At 39.7% G+C, this 20,462-nt stretch overlaps 1 long non-coding RNA gene across 1 annotated transcript; it reads right to left on the bottom strand.

The window, feature by feature from the left end:
* Positions 1-1,684: 1,684 nt before the first annotated feature.
* On the bottom strand, positions 1,685-4,598 carry LOC111159990. The gene is made up of 3 exons (XR_002641446.1): positions 4,508-4,598; positions 4,141-4,335; positions 1,685-1,856 (listed from the first exon to the last, which is right to left on the bottom strand). It is a non-coding gene; the product is annotated as an uncharacterized LOC111159990 (long non-coding RNA).
* Between the last annotated feature and the right edge of the window lie 15,864 nt (positions 4,599-20,462).

Raw genomic sequence — 20,462 nt, 5'->3', positions numbered from 1 at the left:
ATAAATTCTTTGCTTCTGAGTGAATCAGCTGAGATAGAAACGTTCATTTATTTGAACAAACAGACAGGGTCACAAAGAAACACTGGTGACCCTCTCTATCGTATCTATGACTTGGGCTTTCTTCCTCTCTTGAAAAACAACCCTCCTGCCCAAAGAGGCCGATTTCCTCAGAGTCTGCTTAGTTGCTTTTAGTGGGAGTCGGGTGGGTAATTTCATTCCTGTAGATTATGCTTAATAAGGTCAAATTAAGCCTTTCGTGAGCATTTTCAGCTTCTCGTTTTGCTCATGTTCTCACCATCCTGCCCATCAAGGCCTTCTGACTGCACTTGGCTCGTTCTTCCGCTCTAAGTAAACCCCAAGACCGGCAATGCAGCACAGCGCTACAGAGCAGGAACTCCGTACCTGGTTTGCCTAGGGCCTTCTCGAAACTCTGCCTCTTGGACAAGTGACTTAACCCCTCTATGACAGTTTCCTTATCTGAGCATACAACAGTACCAGTAAATAGGAAAATACACAGAAGACTGCCTCGCTCCTAAGAGGCATTCTGAAACTTAGTTATCTTATTGCCAAAAATATATCAGACACAATAGTAGTTTTCCTTAGTTTCTCTAGGTCTTAAACATTTTTATCAGTTATCTGTGGCTGGGAAGCAAATCACTCGGGGTTTAGAGGCCCAGATTGGTAAGCATTGATTATCTCATAGTTTCTGTGAGTCAGGAATCTAGGACCTTTAAACTAGGTAGTTTTACTTCCAAGACCACTCACCTGATTACTGACAGGCCTCAATCCCTCTCCACATGGGCCTCTGAATGGGGTTGACTCATAGCGTGGCAGTCGCCGTTCCCCAGGGTGAGCAATCCAAGAGAAAGAGAATCCCACACACGCATCCTGAGAGGAAGAGAGAGAGGCCAAAAATAGCATTAGTCTTTTAAACCTAATTTTGGAAGTGATGGTCCATCTCTTCCAACTTTATTCATTAGCACCAAGTCCCTAAATCGAGCCCACACTTAGGATAAGAGTACATAAAGACAAGAACCCCCGGGGATGGCCTACCATACCGCCGATTGTGAACTGATTTAGAAAGTGTCCCTAAAACCCACATAAGGCATTCAATAAGCTAATTTGCCAAGACCTGGTTGATGGAGGAGAGAGGATAGCAGAGAACCTGGCCTTTTGCAGACAGGGCTGATGACCACTGTGGGGTACCCACAAAACAGCACGTCAACTGATCACCCCTGGAGATACAACTTAAACAAATTGGCATGTATATAATATTAAGCCAACTACACTGAAGTTTTATTCTGTTCTGTTTTGTTTTGATTTTGGGGGGAGGGAGTGGGGCAGAGGGAGAGGAAGAGAGAATCCCAAGTAGCCTCCACACACAGCATGGAGCCCAACATGGGAGTCAATCTCACACGGTGAGATCAGGATCTGAGCTGAAATCAAAAGTCGGATGCTTAATTGACTGAGCCACCCAGGTGCTCCTGCACTGGAAGTTTTTTAAAATAAATTACAGACTTTAAAATACCCTCCTGTAAGATTTTCTGCAAGTCCTACCAAAGTCCTACATCTACAAAACCCCTTAATTTAAAAAAAATATGGCAATAAATAAAAGCATAAGGGAAAAAATCAAAAGCAAATGGTAGAGCTTACATATTTCTCTAACTTACGTGAGTCTCAAAATGGAAAATCCAGACAAGTGGAATGTCTGTGTTGAATCTCACTCACAAGCAGCTCAAAGCTTAAAGTATTTTGTTGACTTTATAAAGCTCCCTTTGGCAGTTTGAAAAGCTGGAGTGGCATTTCTGCTTCAGAGAGTTCTGAGGAGTCGGTCTTCCATCAGCTCTCAAATACAACTGAGGAAAAGGGAGGCATCCAAAACTGATAAAATGGGAGTAGCATGAAAATTTTCTATAAGTTTAAAAACAAAGTTTTAAGTAAACGAAAGCATATTATACATGCTCTAATCGCAAATATATGGAAAGAAAAGGCTGAGTAATAAAATTTTGCTTTTTTTTCTATTTCTATTATTTCCAAAACAAAACTAAATTGGTAGTATTATCATTGCTGTTTTACCAATGATGATGCTGAAGCACAGAGAGGTTAAGCAACTTGCCCAGGGTCACACAGCTCATAAATAGTATATCTGGGATTTGAAACCAGGCAGTCTAGCTCCAGTGTCAGCTCTTTTAGCCTCCCTCCTCTGCTGCCAAGGAAGAGAGTAACAGGAGGAAATGAAATCAGGGAATTCTACATGGAAGAGATGGCCTTTAAGCTAAGTACTTCCACAAGAACAGAATCCTGTGTAAGAGCCATTTCTTTTTTCCAAAATGGTAGGAAAATGTCTGCATCAAGAGAAGGCCCACATCATTAGTGTTTTCTAAAGTCACTACTGAGAGGGTTTATGGGAAATTTAGAAAGTTGGTGAATAGCAAGATAACAGATTACAGCCGTTTACCATTATTGTTCTGGACATTATCTTCTTCTGGAAGGGAATCCCAAGGTCTTAATCAATACAAATTCCTATTTGCTCCTCAGTTTCAGGAGATAAGAACTACTTTCATATTATATACACATCTGTGTCAGAAAGTAAGTAGCCAGATTTTTCTGATACCAGGCATCCTTTTTGTAATCAAATGCCGCACTGTCAAAGAGAACTTTCTGTGATGGTGAAATGTTCTGCATTTTGCTCTGTTCAAGACAGTTGCCACCAGCCACATGTGGTCATGAGACCCTTGAAATGTGGATCGTGGGACTGAAGACCTGATTTTTTTATCTTATTTTAATTAACTTAAATTTAAATTTCAACAGCCACATGTGGGCTGCATAGATAGTAATATGAATTCAAATTCTTCACAAACCTCTCTGGGGCGGCCTCAGGAAATGGGTGGTGTATAGACGGGTCTGTTGAGTTCTGAAGAACTGCAGCTTTGTGGGCTAATCTAACAGACAGGATTTGTTTCAAGACTGGAAATGGCTTTCCATAGCCATTTCCTCAAGTTCAGGAAATATAAAGTTGGAAGATAACTGAATTCCAACTTCCGAGCTTTCTAGAGTGAATTTTATTTATTTATTTGTTTTATTAACACATAATGTATTATTTGCCCCAGGGGTACAGGTCTGTGATTCATCAGTCTTACAAATTCACAACACTCACCATAGCACATACCCCCCCAGTGTCCATAACCCAGCCACCCTATCCCTACCCCCCACTCCCCAGCAGCCCTCAGTTTGTTTTGTGAGATTAAGAGTCTCTTATGGTTTGTCTCCCTCCCGATCCCATCTTGTTTCATTTCTACAGCGAATTTTAACTGCTCATTGACACTGAAAGTCCAACGTGGAAAAGCTCTATTGAGGGGCGCCTGGGTGGCTCAGTTGATTAAGTATCTGACTCTTGATTTTGTCTCAGGTCATAATCTCAGAGTCCTAAGATCAAGTCCCAGGTCAGGCCCAGACTCAGTGAGGAGTCTGCTTGAGATTCTCAGCCTTCCTCTCCCTCTGCCCCTCCCGCTGTTCTCTCTCTCTCAAATAAATAAATTATACACACATACACACACACACACGTATGATTATATGTATAATTATAAATATTATATATAGTTTTTATTTTTAAGATTTTATTTATTTGACAGACAGAGATCACAAGTAGGCAGAGGCAGGCAGAGAGAGAAGAGGAAGCAGGCTCCCTGCCGAGCAGAGAGCCCGATGTGGGGCTTGATCTCAGGACCCTGGGATCATGACCTGAGCTGAAGGCAGAGGCTTTAACCCACTGAGCCACCCAGGTGCCCCTATATATAGTTTTTTTTTAAAGCTCTATTTAGGAGCACACAGGTGGCTCAGTTGGTTAAGCAGCTGCTTTCAGCTTGGGTCATGATCCCAGGCTCCTGGGATGGAGTCCCATTTTGGGCTCCCTGCTCAGCGAGGAGCCTACCTCTTCCTCTCCCTTTGCCCCTCTGTGCTCCCCACCTGTGCTCTCTCTCTCTCTCAAATAAATGAATAAATCTTAAAAAAAAAAAAAACACACCTCTATTTAAAGCGTGTGTGTGTGTGTGTGTGTGTGTGCGCATGCACACACACACGTAGTTTAATAAACAATTTTTTGAAATGCGATAGCCATGTAAAATAGAGGACAAGTTGTACCTTAATTTTGAACTTTGGAGTTTGGAGGAGGTGTTCACTGGTGTGAAAAATGCATCATTTAAAGGTAACACGCTTGGTTCTGAGTGATCAGTCCACAGCTCAGGATCCGTCTGTGCTTGAAGCTGTCCTACTCGTGCAGAAACCACACGCAGGTGTGAGCATCTGGCTCCACTGTGCCTTTCTGAAGAGTCGTGTCTGTGCATTTACATATGGAAACACTGATTTTATTATAAATTACTTTCCCTTCGGCTTTTCTTTATCATGTGTGTTTGTTTAAATTACGTGTGTAGATAGATCACCTCATGTATGGGTTTCATTTTAGGACAGTAAAGGGAGCATCATTAAATATTTGCAATAAAAAGGATACCTTGGGTTTCGAGTCTCCAGAGCCTTTGCGCTGGCGTGTGCTGCTGGTTTTGGTGGTTCTCGTGTCAACACTTCAAGCACGCTGTCATCTTTGGAAACCCTCGCTGTCGGGCGGGCACGGCCTCCTTGGGAGTTTTCATTCACGTGGAGCTGTTGGTCAGTTTAGACCCTCTGTTTCTGCTCAGGGTACAAACTCTTGGGATGTGTGGGCATTTTGTAATGATATATGTATTCCCCACGACCCCCTAACTTTTCTGAAAGTCATCTTGTAGCCAGAGGAGATAATAAGTTTCATTGCCCACATTCAAGTACATATTTATGATCCAATTAGTCCAAGATTCATCTGAGGTGACAATGTTTAAGTTTTAATAACATATTCCTAAAGCTCATGTATCCTATGAGCTCTAAGTTTGATAAACACTGGTCTATCCAACTTTGACTGTAATCTTGATCACTGTTAATAAGAGAGATCTACATAATAGAGACCGGATAAATCTGTGAAGAAAAATAACTATGACTTGATTTTTGTTTATTATATCCCAATCAATATTCACATCATTTTAAACTATTTTTCTTTTTCTTCCTCCTTCCTTCCTTCCTTCTCTCCCTCCTTTCTTTCTCTCTCTTTCCTTCTCCTCCTCCTCTTCCCCCTCACCCTCCTCCTCCTCCGCTCCTCCTTTCTCCTCCTCCTTCTTCTTCCTCCTCCTTCTCCTTCCTCTTATTATTTTGATCTATGTCAGAAAGGATATTTTCCTTCTTTCCTTTCCCAGAGTCCAGTTTGTAGAGAACTTGGCCATTGTGGTTCTGCATGCCATCTTCCACTGACTACAAAATACTTCGGTCTCTCCTATGCTTCTTTGAATCAGCTTTATTCTCATGTTGGCTCCCTCATTCATGAATTAAATCAGTTTTTTGCTTCACGCTTATTCTATATTTGTGCAGGAGTCATGTTATTAGCTTTTGCAATCTATACTTGGAAAGTTTGGGAGGTCACGGAGACGTCCAAGTGGAGTCACTTGCTGGGACTAATTGAACTACCTTAGAATTGCACCACATGGGTTGCTTAAATGCAGTCATGTGTCAGTGGAATTTTCCTCTGCTGACTCTCTTCCTCTGTTTCCTTTTCTTCTTTCCATTCTGTATATTTGTTTTTTCTTTTCTTGGCCAAATCTGTTAATCTGTCCACATCTTGTGTAACTGGCATTTGGGGCCATTTCTCTTCTTTGCTGGGTCCAGGAACTAGTGGGTAAAGGACAACTGTATGCTGGAAATTTTTTTTTTTTAAAGATTTTGTTTATTTATTTGACAGAGAGAGATCACAAGCAGGCAGAGAGGCAGGCAGAGAGAGAGAGAGGAGGAAGCAGGTTATCCACGGAACAGAGAGCCCGATGCGGGGCTCGATCCCAGGACCCTGGGATCATGACCTGAGCCGAAGGCAGAGGCTTTAACCCACTGAGCCACCCAGGTGCCCCGTATGCTGGAAAATTTTTAACAATTGGTTCTTTGAGGTGGCCGATGCTGATTTTCCAGTGTCTACTGATTTTTGTGGTACAAATACTTCCGATATGGCCCATGATAAGCTAGCAGTGTGATGTCACCGAGCGCCAAGTTTACTAAGCACAATCCTGTAAGCCAGCTGCAGTACAAAGCTGGTCATACTCCTGAGTATATTTCCAAGTCATTGGAAAATAGTGGTTGGGCTACCTTCTAGCCTACAACATGGCCCAGGAAGTAGTGCGTAATGGACTTCAAAGCTGGTCAAGAGAGCACCCTGTGTATATGTGAGTCTGTGACACACATGGCTGATGATTTACTCCTCGTTATTGGCAGTAATTATTGTAACGAGAGTCTGGTTTTATCACCTGCTCCTTTGGTAATCTCTCTCATGAAGATGAGGATCAATTTTCTGTTGGGTGAAATGCGACAGACAGAGAATATGGTCTGTTAGCCTGCTTTGTTTCTCTGTTCATCTATTTGTGGGCACAAATCAATTAAGAAAGTATTTTACATCCACTGGGAAGGAGAATAACTCTTTGAGATCTAACCAAGGAGTTTTGTGTCTCTGTGTTGGCTTTTCACTTCTACCTGTGAATGAGAACTGAAAGTACAAATTCTCAGATGCCTGTGTGTCTATCATTGAGAATAGTCTAACTCTTTTTGATGAAAGCTGAAATATTAATAAATTTGATTATAAAGCATTAATAAATTAGAATATATGTCTTTAAAAATAGGATCTGGAGCAATTTCTTAAAAGATTCAATCTGCCAAAACTCAATTAGAAGAAATAATGATATGAACAGGCCTACATCTATTTTTTGTGAAAACTGAATAAATAATTAATAACCTTCCTACATCTAGATGGGTTCACTGGTAAATTCTAACAAACATTTAAGGAATAAATTATACTAATTTTCTACAATCTCTTTTGGAGGATAGAAACAGAGGGAGTACTTCCTAACTCATTCTATAAGGCCAGAATTACCCTACTACCAAAACCAAAGACATTACAAGAAAACTGTAAACCAATATCTCTTATGAAATAGATGCAAAAATCCTCAAAAAAATCAAATCAAATCCCAAAAAAGCCTAAAAAGAATTATATGCCACAACCAAGTGGTATTTATCCCAAGTATGTCAAGCTGGTACAATATTTGAAAACCAATTGATATAACCCATCATATCGACAGATGAAACAAGAAAAACCACATGATCATGTCAATAGAAGCATGAAAAATATTTGACAAAATCCAATTCCCATTCATAATAATAATAATAATAATAATAATAAAATCCTCTCAGGAAACTAGGAATAGAGGAGAACTTTCTCACCTTGATAAAGATCATCCTACAGATAATATTATAGTTAATGGTGAGAAACTTAAAGACTTCTCACCAAAATCAGGTACGAAGCAAGGATGTTGTCTCTCGCTATTCCTTTTCAACATTGTACTGGAAGATCTTGATAATACAGTAAGAAAAGAAAAAAAAGTTTTACGGATTGAGAAAGAAGATAAAATCGTCTTTGTTCACAGATGACATGATCATTTGTGTAGAAAATCCAAAAGCATCTACAAAAAAGTCCTGAAACTAAGTGATTATAAGCAAGGCTTCAGGATACAAGGTTAATATTAAAAAGTCAATTGCTTTGAACCAATGTATACCAGCAATGAACAAGTGGAATTGGTAATTTTAAAATGTAATGCCATTTATATTAGCAGCCCAAAATGAAGTACTGAGGTATAAAATTAACGAAATATATACGAGATCTACCTAAGGAAAACTACAAAACTCTGATGAAGAAAATCAAAGAAGAACTAAAAGCAGCGGTCCCCTCTTATCCACAGGGAATGCATTCCAAGGCCCCCCCAGTGGATGTCTCAGACCACAGATAGAACCAAACCCTACATATACTACATTTTTATTATATGATTATAACAATATGCTGTAATAAAAGTTATGTGAATGTACACTCTCTCAAAATACCTTATTGTATTTTACTCACCTTTCTTGTGATGACATCAGATGATAACATGCCTATATGATGAAATAAGTAAGATGAATATGAGGCATTGTAATGTAACATTAGGCCTCTGTTAACCTTGTTTTATATTTTAAACGTTTTTTTATTATGTTCAATTAGCCAACATATAGTACATAATTAGTTTTTGATGTTATTAACCTTGTTTTAATCAAAATTTTAGAGGTGTAGTAGCTCTGGGAGACGAGAAAGTCTAGTTCAGTTGTGTCAAAGGGCAGTATGCATACAGTGGCTTAGGCACTTACTAAAATGCAAATGTTGCAGCCTTACCCCCACACTTCCCTCCCAGCAGTTCTGACTCAGCAGATCTGGGATGCAGCCTTGGGTAAGCATCTTTATAAAGAGTCAAGGGTATAACTGTGTAAATGAATGGCTTCCTGAGAGTAAAAATAAAGATTATCCAGATCTTAGGGTGTTAGTCCTCATTTGAAGACCTAAGGAAATGACAAGATCTTAGAAGGAGAGAAACTTGTGAACCATATTAGGTCTTCAGGTGTTTTGAAATGGAAGGTCTGAGCAGGTGGTAAATGATAGTGTTGAGAAGCCATATAGGAGAGTGACTTGGACCTAACTTGATTTAGGATTACCAGTAAATTGGTTTGACTAAAGCAGAGAATATTTGGGCAGGGGTGATTAGTGAAAATTTGCTTTAGGTAATAGAAAACATCCTACAGAGTAAAAAAACAAAACAAACATTAGATGGGAGAAATTGAAGGCAATAATAATAGCTAATGTTTACTGAACACTTACTATGTGCTGGGAACATTCTAATTACTTTACATGTATTAGCTCTTTTGGTCCTCATGACAGCTGTAGGGTTCTTAATCCCCATTTCACAGGTAAGGAAAATAAGATCAAGACAGGTTAATATGTCCAGATGTCACACAGACACCAGTTAATGTCCAGCCAGGAGATGAAGTTTCAAAGTGAGGCATTCTAATGAGTGTTAAGAGCAAAAGACAAATTTGAGAAGTAGTAAAGAAAAAAAAATTACAGAAATTATAAATGATGAAATTGGTGGAGAGTGAAGGAAAGATACAATCTGAAGTTGACTGGCAATTGTTTGGGCTAATAGTTAAAGAGTACTGTTACTAAGAAAGATAGGAAATGCAAGAGGAGTCTATGAAGCATGCAACATATGGTAGGCCTGTGTGTGTGTGTGTGTGTGTGTGTATTGAGAAAAGGATTTGAGAGTAAATATAAGTTAATTATACATAAGATAAAAATTTCCAACTGAGTTGGAAATGCCTCTGGATCAAACACATGGGAATGTACATGGGAAATATGAGTAAAGTGTTCTTGAAGCAAGTGGCACAGCAGTATAGGTGTTGAAGGTAAGGAATGCTTTCAGTGGTAGTAATAAAATACCTGACCAATAGGGACAAGACAGTAAAGACACTGAATTATATCATAAAACAGAAGTTTTGAAGGTGGGCGATTCTGGATTTGACAAGGGGCCTCAACAGCACAGGCTCTCTCTCTGCTTTGCCATCTTCAATATATTGGTTTTTGATCTTGGGTTTGTCACTCATGGTTGCAGAATGGCTGTTGGCAGATCCTTGAAACATACATCTATAAACAAAATTTAAAATTGGAGAAGGGAATAGAACCAGTATGCTCTCCTTGCCTGATTTTTTTTTTTTGCTGTTTTCTGATTAGAAGGTACAATCATTCTTAGAAGCATTTAGATAGTCCCCTTAGGTCTTATTGACTAGAACTTGATTCCTTGGTCCTCCCTAGCTCAAGAGAGTATGGGAAAACAGGTATATTGAAAAGTAAAATGAGATTGTCATTGCTGCTTTAGATTAGTAATTATTCATCCCCCAGGACTAAGCATATTCTGTGCCCCCATTCTAGGAAAAAAATCAGGGTTTTGTTAGAAGAAGAAAGTTGGGGGAGGGAGGAGGAGGAAGGTCTTTGGGTAGTTAAATAACACTATCAGCTGAAGAGCAGATGAACTCACCTATGGAGAGCATTTAAAATCAATGGGAAAAAAGTTGAGGACAAAGGATGAAATCCTGAAGTATAACAATATCTAAAGAGTTATTAAGAGGTAGAAGAGGACACAATGGGATTGAAAAGGCATAATGTGAAAATGTCTGCTCTCAGTTGAGAACCAAGGGTCTCTACAGCAAGTCTTCAGGAAAGCCTGTAAGGGGACAATAGTAGTTGAAATGGATCTTGAAGATTAGATATCATTGAGGCAAGCAAGCTGGGGGAAAAGAAATTCCAAGTAGTGTTATGTAAAAGCAATGATGGAAGATTTCCAGTGTGTGTAGGCACACAGCATGCGCTCCAGTCTGGCTCACGTGAAGGCAAATGAATGCAAGTCACATTCATTTTTTTTTTTTTAAGATTTTATTTATGTATTTATTTGACAGAGAGAGACATCACAAGTAGACAAAGAGGCAGGCAGGGTGAGGGGGAAGCAGGCTCCCCACTGAACAGAGAGCCCGATGAGGGACTCGATCCCAGGACCGTGAGACCATGACCTGAACCAAAGGCAGAGGCTTAACCTACTGAGCCACCCAGGCACCCCTACATTCTTTTGAGTAGGGGGAAAATCAATCAGAATTGAGGGCTAGGAAGATTACTGATCACCTGTGTTGGGTGGATTGGGGCGAGGAGAAACTGAAGGCCATTGGAGAGGGATAACAGTAATTCGGGGGAGGCATAACAAAATGACTAAAGTAGGGCACGAGAGCGGGGACAGAACGGGAAGACTAGGAGAGCATGTGGAGATAGAATTGGGAAATCTTGGTGATAGTTGGGTGTGGGAGGCTCATAGCTTTCTCTCCTACTTTAAATGCTATTCATGAAGACATGAACTGTATTAAAGTTTGGAGCCTGGATGATTGGGAGGATGTTGATGGCATCAGCAGAAATAAGGAAGACAAGAGGATGAGCAGGTTGAAGAGGGAAGATTATGTGCTTGAACTTGGACCAGCTGGGCTTGAAGTAACAGTGATGAACCAGATATGGGCCTTTTTGGAAATGAAGTTCTGGAGATCAGGAAAAACATTAGAATTAGAGGCTTAGTTTTGTAAAATTATCAGACTAGATGTGACAGTTGAACTCACCTAGGGACAGAGCATAAATCAAGGAGATTTCAAGTCAGATACAGGTGGGATCACTATCTTGCCTAGAGCTAGAAAGCATGAGAAAAAAAAAAAAGTTGGGATTATAATAAAGGAAAAAGGACCTGCTAGACAGACTGGAGAAATTCAGAATAGCACAGTATCATGGAAGGAAAGGTTTCAAGGAGAGAGTGGCCAGAGTTATGAGTTAGTTTGGAAGGTACCCTGAGAAGCTATAGAGAACTAGTGGGAAGATTTACAACATCCTTTCAACATAGATGGAAACTAACTTCTTTATAAAGGATCTGGAAGAGGTGTGCCTTCTGACTCAGTTGGTAGAGCATGCAACTCTCAATCTTGGGGTTGTAAGTTTGAGCCCAACATTGGGTATAAGTATTATTTTAAAAGTATTATAAAAAAATAAAAATCTTTAAAAAAACAATCTGGAAGAAAGGTTCCATAAATTCTCCTGAGATTTTTTTTGTTTTGTTTTTAATTTTTTCAATTTTAAGTAAACTCAGTGCCACATGTGGGGTTTGAACTCATGATTCGAAGATCAAGAGTCATACACTCCACCAAGTAAGCCAGCTAGGCACCCCAGAATTTTTTCTTGGTTAATAAGTGATGCAGTTTCAATATTCTAGAGTATCTTTTGTTGTATCTTCACTTTACATCCTTATTACTCACAGAAAATGAACAGCTGATACTTATTCTATGGTGACTGGGGTTGAAGGATTTATAGGAGATACGTGGGGTATATAAGGAAGCCTCTAATGCTGGGCACTATACATGTATTAGCTCGTGTCTCTTAAAACATACTTCCAAATTAGCTATTCCTTTCCTTATATTAATAATTAAAAAAAAAACCTCAATCTGCATTTCAGAGAGATTAAATAACTTGCTAAAGTTTGTACATTACAAATCAGTGCAACTGGAGATACAAATTTATGTCTGGATCTAAACCTGTGTTTTCCCCTAATCTATGTCATTTGTTTGAAGATCACTTATTAAATAGCCCCTTGATCTTCTCTTAACTTAGTTTGGAGATTGCTGTAGGACTGGGCTTGGGTCTGATTTGAAGAAGAATCAAACTAAAAACAATGTGAAAGAGTTGTAAAAACATTAATCTTTTTTTCCTCTTTAGCCAGAAATAGTTTACCCAAAGATTAAGTTACTTAGTGGCAGTTACTTAGTGGCAATGACTACTTCTTCCATGGTCAGTGGGAAGTCTTTGGGTTTTTACCCTTTCCCTCCTGGGCTACCACCACTCCTGGGCATAAGGAATCACCCAACCAATCCAATAGGATTTTCTCCTATTTTTGATGAGGTAGCCAACTCTCTCTGATATAGTGAGTCTAATTTTACATGGGGATTAAGTTCTAGAATATATATATATATATATATATATATATATATATATTTATAGAATATATATTTTATATAATATTTTCATTTTATAGAACATATAAAAATTTTATAGAAATATATAAATTTTATAGAATATATAAAATTTTTATAGAATATATAAAATACATGTGTACATATATTTCATGTGCATATGAAATATAAAAAACATAAAACTTTGCAATATATTTCATTTTGAGAAATAAAGAGAGTAATGATTTTGTCCTCCTAATTTGTAAAGTAGAATTTTAGAGTAGAGCTCCCTCTATGCTTTTTGACAGAAAGCATCATTACGTTCTGTTCATTCTTTTCCCAAGTCCAAGGAACTAAGAACATTTCTGTTTCCCTTCCTCTAGATAAGATTTAATAAGATTCAGAAGAGAAATTATACAAGTAGTTGTTATATAATTTTCATAATGATTACAACAACAGACCTTGTTCATAACAATGATGACAAAATGGAGCTCTGGGGCTCTGAAGTCAATCTCAAAGTTAGTGTCTCTGGGGACTGTTAAAATTCTGTCTTCCGCAAGTGCAGTCCCAGGCACTGCCTACTGGTAAAGATATGGAATACTTCAAGTTTTGACAATTCAGCTGCCTTTAATATCTTTTAACTGTGACTTTCTTGAAGGGTAGTACTGCTGGCAGGTTACCAATCTTGGTTGAGGGGCACCTGGGAGGCTCAGTCAGTTGGGCATCTGCCTTAGGCTTGGGCCATTATCTCAGAGTCTTAGATGGAGCCCTGCATTGAGCTCTCTGCTCAGTAGGGAGTCTGCTTCTTCTTCTCTCCCTCTCCCCTGTTCATGCTTGCTCACTCTCTCTCTCTGCCTCCTTCTCTTTTGCTCTCAAATAAATAAATAAATTTTAAAAAACCAAAAAAGAACCCCCCAAAATCTTGGTTGATGATGACCTTCTTCATTTGGAAAAAAAAAAAAAAAAGCATTTTTGGTGTCTCAGAGGGAGGCTTTAGGAGCTTACATGTATCAGTGAGGGAGAATGTGGGACCCTCCTCTCAACATTGGAGGGCAGACATAGCCAGATCATTCTTATGTCCTTCTGCGGATGTTAAGTCCCTAATTCCTCTTTCACTTTAAGTTTCTCTTAAAGCTCTTTATACCCCCTTTCTCCCCTGTTGCTAACATTGAGTAAGGGACAGGCAGAGCTAGGTAGGGAGAGACAGGTAGGGGGCTACATGATCAGGCTCACAGAAATCTCAGAAATGCTGAGGCCTAATGAAACCAGAGATAAAGGAACATAACCAGACCACCTGGTTTGTCTTATTAAATATCAGAGGTAAGATATTCGAAGGCGAAGTAATCATGGTGCTATCAGTGGTGACACCAAGATCTAAGTTCCCTGGTCAATTTTCTATAAAAGCCTCACCGTAAAATCCCTCTGTGGCAACCCACTCGTGACCCTTCTCCCTCTAGAAAACTATCTTTCTGTTCTCACCTTCCCTTAATAAACTAACACTTCACCCTTTTCTGTCTGTGAGATTCATTTTTCAGCCACACAACATTTCTGGTTCATCCCACTTCATCCATTGGAAGATGAGGAATGTGGCCTCTGTCCTTATGTCCTGAGAGACTTATCTCCCTTGTTTAGCCCTCCTCTCTGATAAAACACAGAGCACCTCTTGGCCATGTAAGAGGGACCTGCTCGGCCACTGGTCTTAAAGACTCAACATGACAACTCAAGTGACAGGCTTCTGGGAACTACTCGGTCAAATCCCCCTTCCTTGTGGGAAGGGAGTGTTGGCCCCATCCTAACCAGCTCACTTATTCTCTTATCTTGTACTTTTTTTCTCAAATGGTTTCTCCTTTTCTCTGGGGATTCTGTGTCTGTACTTGGGCCTCATCTACTGATGGGTCATCAAGTATATAGGAGAAAGGAAGCTTGGGGGATTTACTGCCAAAAATAAGCCAAACATTTAATAGGGGTTTTGCTTACCAGAGCCTTGGTGTGAGCAAAATGAATGAGGGTTCCCTATGAGAACTCCCACCAGTTTGCACCCTTGACTATGGTTGAACTATCTAACATATTTCACTCGGTGCTAGTCCAGAGGAAGGTGGGAGCCGGGTGTAGGTCAGAGTGGCTATTCCTGCCAGCCAGACTTTCCGGCATCCTGGGGGTGTTAGGCCACTCTCTCTCTTTAGGTCAGATCACCAAAGGACGCCTTGGCTAGGGGACAGAGAGCTGATGTGCAGGGATGTTTTCATAGTCACCACTCTGTAACAGGTGTGGGGTAGTACCAGAATCGTGAGATGGGAAAGAGGCTCTCCTTCACAGGGACTCCTCTGGACTCTGTACAGCAAAATTGGGTAATTTCCCCTTGTAAAAATTTTCTATCATCTTCCATGGGCTAAAAACGGCAGGTTCTTCAAGGCAAAGTAAAATAAGGCGTGACCTTGGTGGCACGACCTCCAAGGCAGGTCTCTTCTTCGGTTCCTAAGGACCTTTGGGATGCCTTTTAATCCACTGGAAACTATTTGGATTGCAAAATTTAGGAAAGGACTGAGCTCTGGTAGCACTACATGGCCTCAGTGGGATCTATCAGTTAGATCTCTTCTGCAGAAAACAGGGTTTTACATCAGGACTCCGGCCTAAAGTCCTCTTGCAGAGTATGTCTGCCCAAATGTGTCTGGCTAAAAATGGCCTCTGACATATTAGGTGATAATTGCCCAAACAGGCTCCTCATAATAAACCCAGATTGCTGCAGGAAACACAGGCCCTCCCTAACTAAGGGGGCACTGACTCTCTCTTTCTCACTGTTCCTCCTAAAGGATGTGGGGGTTTCTCCCCCATTCATTTCCTGGGTTAATGGCTATAATTGGAACCAACTGTCTCTGATTAGTCTACCTCAGGATGGAGACGTTACAGAATATTCCCAGGCAGATGCCGAAATTCCCTTTCTGTTGGGGCATGTTTTCTGTTTTCTCCGGCTGGACAGACTGCCTAATTCCACTTGTTGTTGGAAAAACAAACCAACAAAAATCTGCGTCTGCTCATTTGTCCGCAGTGACAGGCTTTTGGGACCAGGAACATTCTCTCTCCGCCTTCCAGCAGCCCTCTGCCTCTTCTGCCTTCCCCTCCCCGTTTCTGCGACACCTTGGATGCACCTGCCTATACCACCCACCTCAGACTCCCCCACGAGGGGGTCTCAGGTAAAAAAGAACAATGGGGAACAAAATGACTTTTAACAGAGGATCCAGGTGGAATATAATTTGGTATTTAAGCTAACTTAAGTTCATTGGTTTAATGACAATAGATAGGTCTTTAAAGTTATCAGTATTAAATGTGAAACTTTTATTCTACCAAGATTTACTGAAGGTCAAATAAGCTCATGTTATCTCTGTTTCAGTTTGTTAGCAAAAAGATGACTTAAAATCATGGTTAATTGTCTGTCTTTAAGTTTTCATAGGTAATTGTTATGGTAGCTTTCAAAGTCTTTGGTAACCTGGAACTTTAAAATCAAGTTTTGCTTGGATGATAAGTAGGATTAAATTCACTGGACATTTAGGTCTTTTCCAAATAGGATAAAGTGCTAAAGCATTGATTACTGGACATAGGTTTTTGCTTTTGACTTATTATTGCAAAGACACTAAGGATGTTTGGGGCTGTTGGTAAACCTGCTTTTGTGCTTAACTAGTTCATAAATTTGCCACCTAAAGAGTTCAGGTATAACAGTTCACAGTTGGTTACTACTTAGTTTTCACTGGAGACTTAAGTTTCTAAGAGTTAAAATTCTGCTAAATGGAATTAAGGCTGATGGAAATAAGGGACGCAACTGTGTATGGAGAAAAGTAGGAGATATGTAAGAAAGATATAAGGAATGGGAGTGCATTTTTGTTGAAGGTAAAAGAAGGTAATTTTGTCCTAAATGCGATAGTTGTCTGGAAAGAAATGGCTTGGGATGAACGCAAACCTGAATGCAAAGGAAATTCGTAGAAGGTTTGTGAAGGGAATCTTTGGAAAGGAATTTTAGGTGTGATCAGGATGGATGAAGATTGAAGTAAATGGGATTTTTAAAAGCACATTGCTATAAGACTGAAAGTCTGCTTTCTCTCAATTAAAAAGACAAAGTTTTCCTGAACTGTTCATCTGTTCTTGATAAGAAAATGTAAAAAAATTGTTTTCCTCTTTTCTTTGTCCAGAAAACCCAGTTTCTATATTTTGCCTTTATTAGGTCTTTAATAATCCCTAATCCTATTTAGGCATGTGCTTTAAAATTTTCTAAGGTTTTGGGGTGCCTGGGTGGCTCAGTCAGTTAGATGAGTGTGTCTGTCTTTGGCTCAGGTCATGGTGTTAAAGAATTTTATTTCCTTTAGTGCCCATGGTTCTTGGTCACAGCACTTTGAACAATGAAGGGGTAGAGCAGATGAAGAGTGGTAGGCAGCAAAGCAAAGTTTACTGATGATACATTAGCCACCAGGGAAATTCAAATCAAAACCACATTGAGATACCACCTCACACCAGTTAGAATGGCCAAAATTAACAAGGCAAGAAAAAAATGTTGGAGAGGATGTGGAGGAAGGGGAACCCTCTTACACTGTTGGTGGGAATGCAACTTGGTGCAGCCAAGTTTGGAGAACAGTGTGGAGATTCCTCAAAAAATTAAAAATATAGCTGCCCCATGACCCGGCAATTGCACTACTGGTTATTTATCCCAAAGATACAGATGTAGAGAAAAAAGGGCCTTATGTACGCCAATGTTCATAGCAGCAATGGCCACAATCGCCAAACTGTGGTTAAGAGCCGAGATGCCCTGCAACAGACGAATGGACACAGATGTGGTCCATATATGCAATGGAATATTACTCAGCCATCCGAAATGATGAATACCCAATTTTTACATCAACATAGCTGGGACTGAAGGAGATTATGCTGAGTGAAATAAGTCAAGCAGAGAAAGTCAATTATATGGTTTCACTTACTTGTGGAACATAAGGAATAAAATGGAGGACATTAGGAGAAGGAAAGGAAAAGCAAAGGTGGGAAACTGGAGGGGGAGACGAACCATGAGGGACTGTGGACTCTGAAAAACATACTGAGGGTTTTAGAGGGGAGGGGGCTAGGTGGATGGGTGAGCCTGGTGATGGGTATTAAGGAGGGCACGGATTGCCTAGGGTGCTGGGTGTTATATGCAAACAATGAATCTTGCAACACTACATCAAAAACTAATGATGTATTGTATGGTGACTAACATAACACAGTGAAAAAAAAATTTTTGTTTATTTATATAAAAGCTTACTGATGATAGACATTGAGGAGGGCACAAGATGTAATGAGCACTGTGTATTGTATAAGACTGATGAATCACTGACCTCTACCTCAGAAACCAATAATACATTATATGTTAATTGAAATTAAATTAAAAAAAAAAGGAATTTACAAAAAAAAAAAAAAAAGTGAAGTTTATTGAGTTAAAGTACAAAGCTCCTAAAGGAGGATACCTGAGAGGGGTGCTGATTTTCTATTAAATCCAGGGGTTTTATGGGCTCTTTGCCATGGCCTGCTTTAATCTGATTAATCCCCATGTGCCTGTCACCCAATCAGATTTTTGTCTACGTGGGAATGGGTGGAGGGCTCCTTTCCAGGGTGGTGTAAGATCCCGTTAAGGGTGGTTTCCTCTTGGTGGTGGAGGGGGGCTTGTCTCTGCCTGCCTTTCTTCAGATTGGCCTTCATTCCTGGAATTGAGCTAGGCCTCGGGCTCCCTGTTCAGTAGGGAGTTGGCTTCCCCTCTCCCACTGCCTCCCCCATGTGCATGCCTGCCCATGAATGCATGTTCTCTCTCTCAAACAAGTAAATAAAATCTTAAAAAAAAAAAAAAAAAAAAAGCTTTCTAAAGTTTTAACAAACTTCCCCAAGATTTAAATTATAAATGAAGTCTTGTTAACTAATTAGGCTTGTTTATTTGGTATGTTGCCTTCTGGTATAAGGTCATCATCACTCAATATTTTGATTATTAAAGTGTTATGTGTCATCGAAATACCTGAATTTCCTTGTCAATTGTATTATAATGACCTCAGATACAAAGTCCATTTCTGAGATCATGTATAATTGTTCTTACTCCTTGCAAAATCTCATCTTCAAGGAGATGACTGAAAGGAATTTTAGGATAAATACAGGGATTCAATATCTTTAAGATCATAAAACTAAAATGCATAAGAATTTCCAGAATTAAAAGCTGCATTCAAAAAGAATGAGAATTAGTAACATGGGACTAAACGAACTAAAAAGATTATTATAGTTTTGTGACTCTTGCTTGAAACACTGCTGGATCTTTAATGTTCACTCTTCCAGATTAAGGAAACTTTCTCTTAAGATATCTATGACTTGGGGCGCCTGGGTGGCTCAGCGGGTTAAAGCCTCTGCCTTTGGCTCAGGTGATGATCTCAGGGTCCTGGGATCGAGCCCCGCGTCGGGCTCTCTGTTCAGCAGGGAGCCTGCTTCCCTTCCTCTCTCTGTGCCTGCCTCTCTGCCTACTTGTGATCTCTGTCTGTGAGATAAATAAAATCTTTAAGAAAAAAAAAAGATATCTATGACTTGTAGAAATATGATAAAGTATTCCTTTGTGAACAAATTCAAGCATTTAACTTTTCTCTCTACCTGAACCCTCTGAAATTTAAAAAGTCTCAGTAAGTATTCTTTCTTCCATGGCAATCATAGTCATTTACATAAGTTCAATCAATAATAATCTGTTCTCCCTGTAACAGGGCACCCTTGTAAATATTGGTTATTTTGCCAAGGCTTTGACTGAAATGTCATATTTGAGAGAGACATGAATAGATTCAGATATGACCAGACAGCTTTAGGGAACTAAGGTTGACTTTATGAAACATGGAGCCATAAATCCCCTTAGAAATGTCAGCCTAATCCCTTGCCTACAGAGCTCCCAGCAGCCTCATCAGGTGAGCAAAGAATGTCACTTCATGGCAGGTGTAGGAACATCAGGATATACTGGGGACTTTGTGAAGAATTCCCCCAAACCTACAGGTATTGCAGGCATGTCTGATGGCAAGTAATTGGCTTGGTTTCTGGCCTAGAGACTCTACTAGAAGTTCAATCTAGATTCCTTATAAAAGTTCCAGCAAAGCAGACTTACTTTCTTTCTTTTCTTTCTTTCTTTCTTTCTTTCTTTCTTTCTTTCTTTCTTTCTTTCTTTCTTTCTTTCTTTCTTTCTTTCTTTTTTGCAAAGCCAACTTTAAAAGAGCTACAGGGCTGGGGCACCTGGGTGGCTCAGTTAAGCCTCTGCCTTCAGCTAAGTCATGATCCCAGTTTCAATGGATCAGGAGTCTGCTTCTTCCTCTGCCCCTCCCCCTGCTCATGTTCTCCCTTTCTCTTTGTCTCTCTCAAATAAATAAATAAAATAAGATAAAAGCAAATCTATTTGGCCAATTGCTATTCTTGTTCAGCTTATGAAGTAGGCCAGGTTTTTTTAAACTGGACTTGTTTTGCAAGCAAATCAGTTCTGATTTGGCTATCTCTGATTAAACATGAGTAAATTTATGTTTCAATAACCCACCTTTGTGGATGTTAAATTCCAGTTCTGATTGTCTTTAAATGTTTGTTGTTTGCCTAAACTAGACAACTTGAGGTCAGCTTCAAAAAATTGCCCCAAAACTCTGTATAGACAGTTTTTGTGCCTGTTGCTCTATGGGCATGCAAGAGGATCCCTCAGCCTCCTTCAAGGACCCTTCCACTTATTTATGTGAAACAATTAAAGATCTCCAGTTCTTAACAAGGGCATGTAATCCCCTTATCAGGTAATCCATATGATAAATTTAACCATTTTATGGACTATAATCTAGCTCACCTAGGCCTTTAAATGTACTATCTTCACACCTGAAATTATTAATTTAACTCTAGGGATGTCCTTGACTCTTACTTGTTGATCCAACTGATCCACAGGATCAGATAATATGTTTTCAAATGTT

The sequence above is a fragment of the Enhydra lutris genome, unplaced genomic scaffold, assembly GCF_002288905.1.
Source record: "Enhydra lutris kenyoni isolate GAN:26980312 unplaced genomic scaffold, ASM228890v2 scaffoldscaffold72, whole genome shotgun sequence".
Classification (NCBI taxonomy): Eukaryota; Metazoa; Chordata; class Mammalia; order Carnivora; family Mustelidae; genus Enhydra; species Enhydra lutris.
The sequence above is the reverse complement of the archived record's forward strand: the minus strand, read 5'-3'. Positions and strand labels throughout refer to the sequence as shown.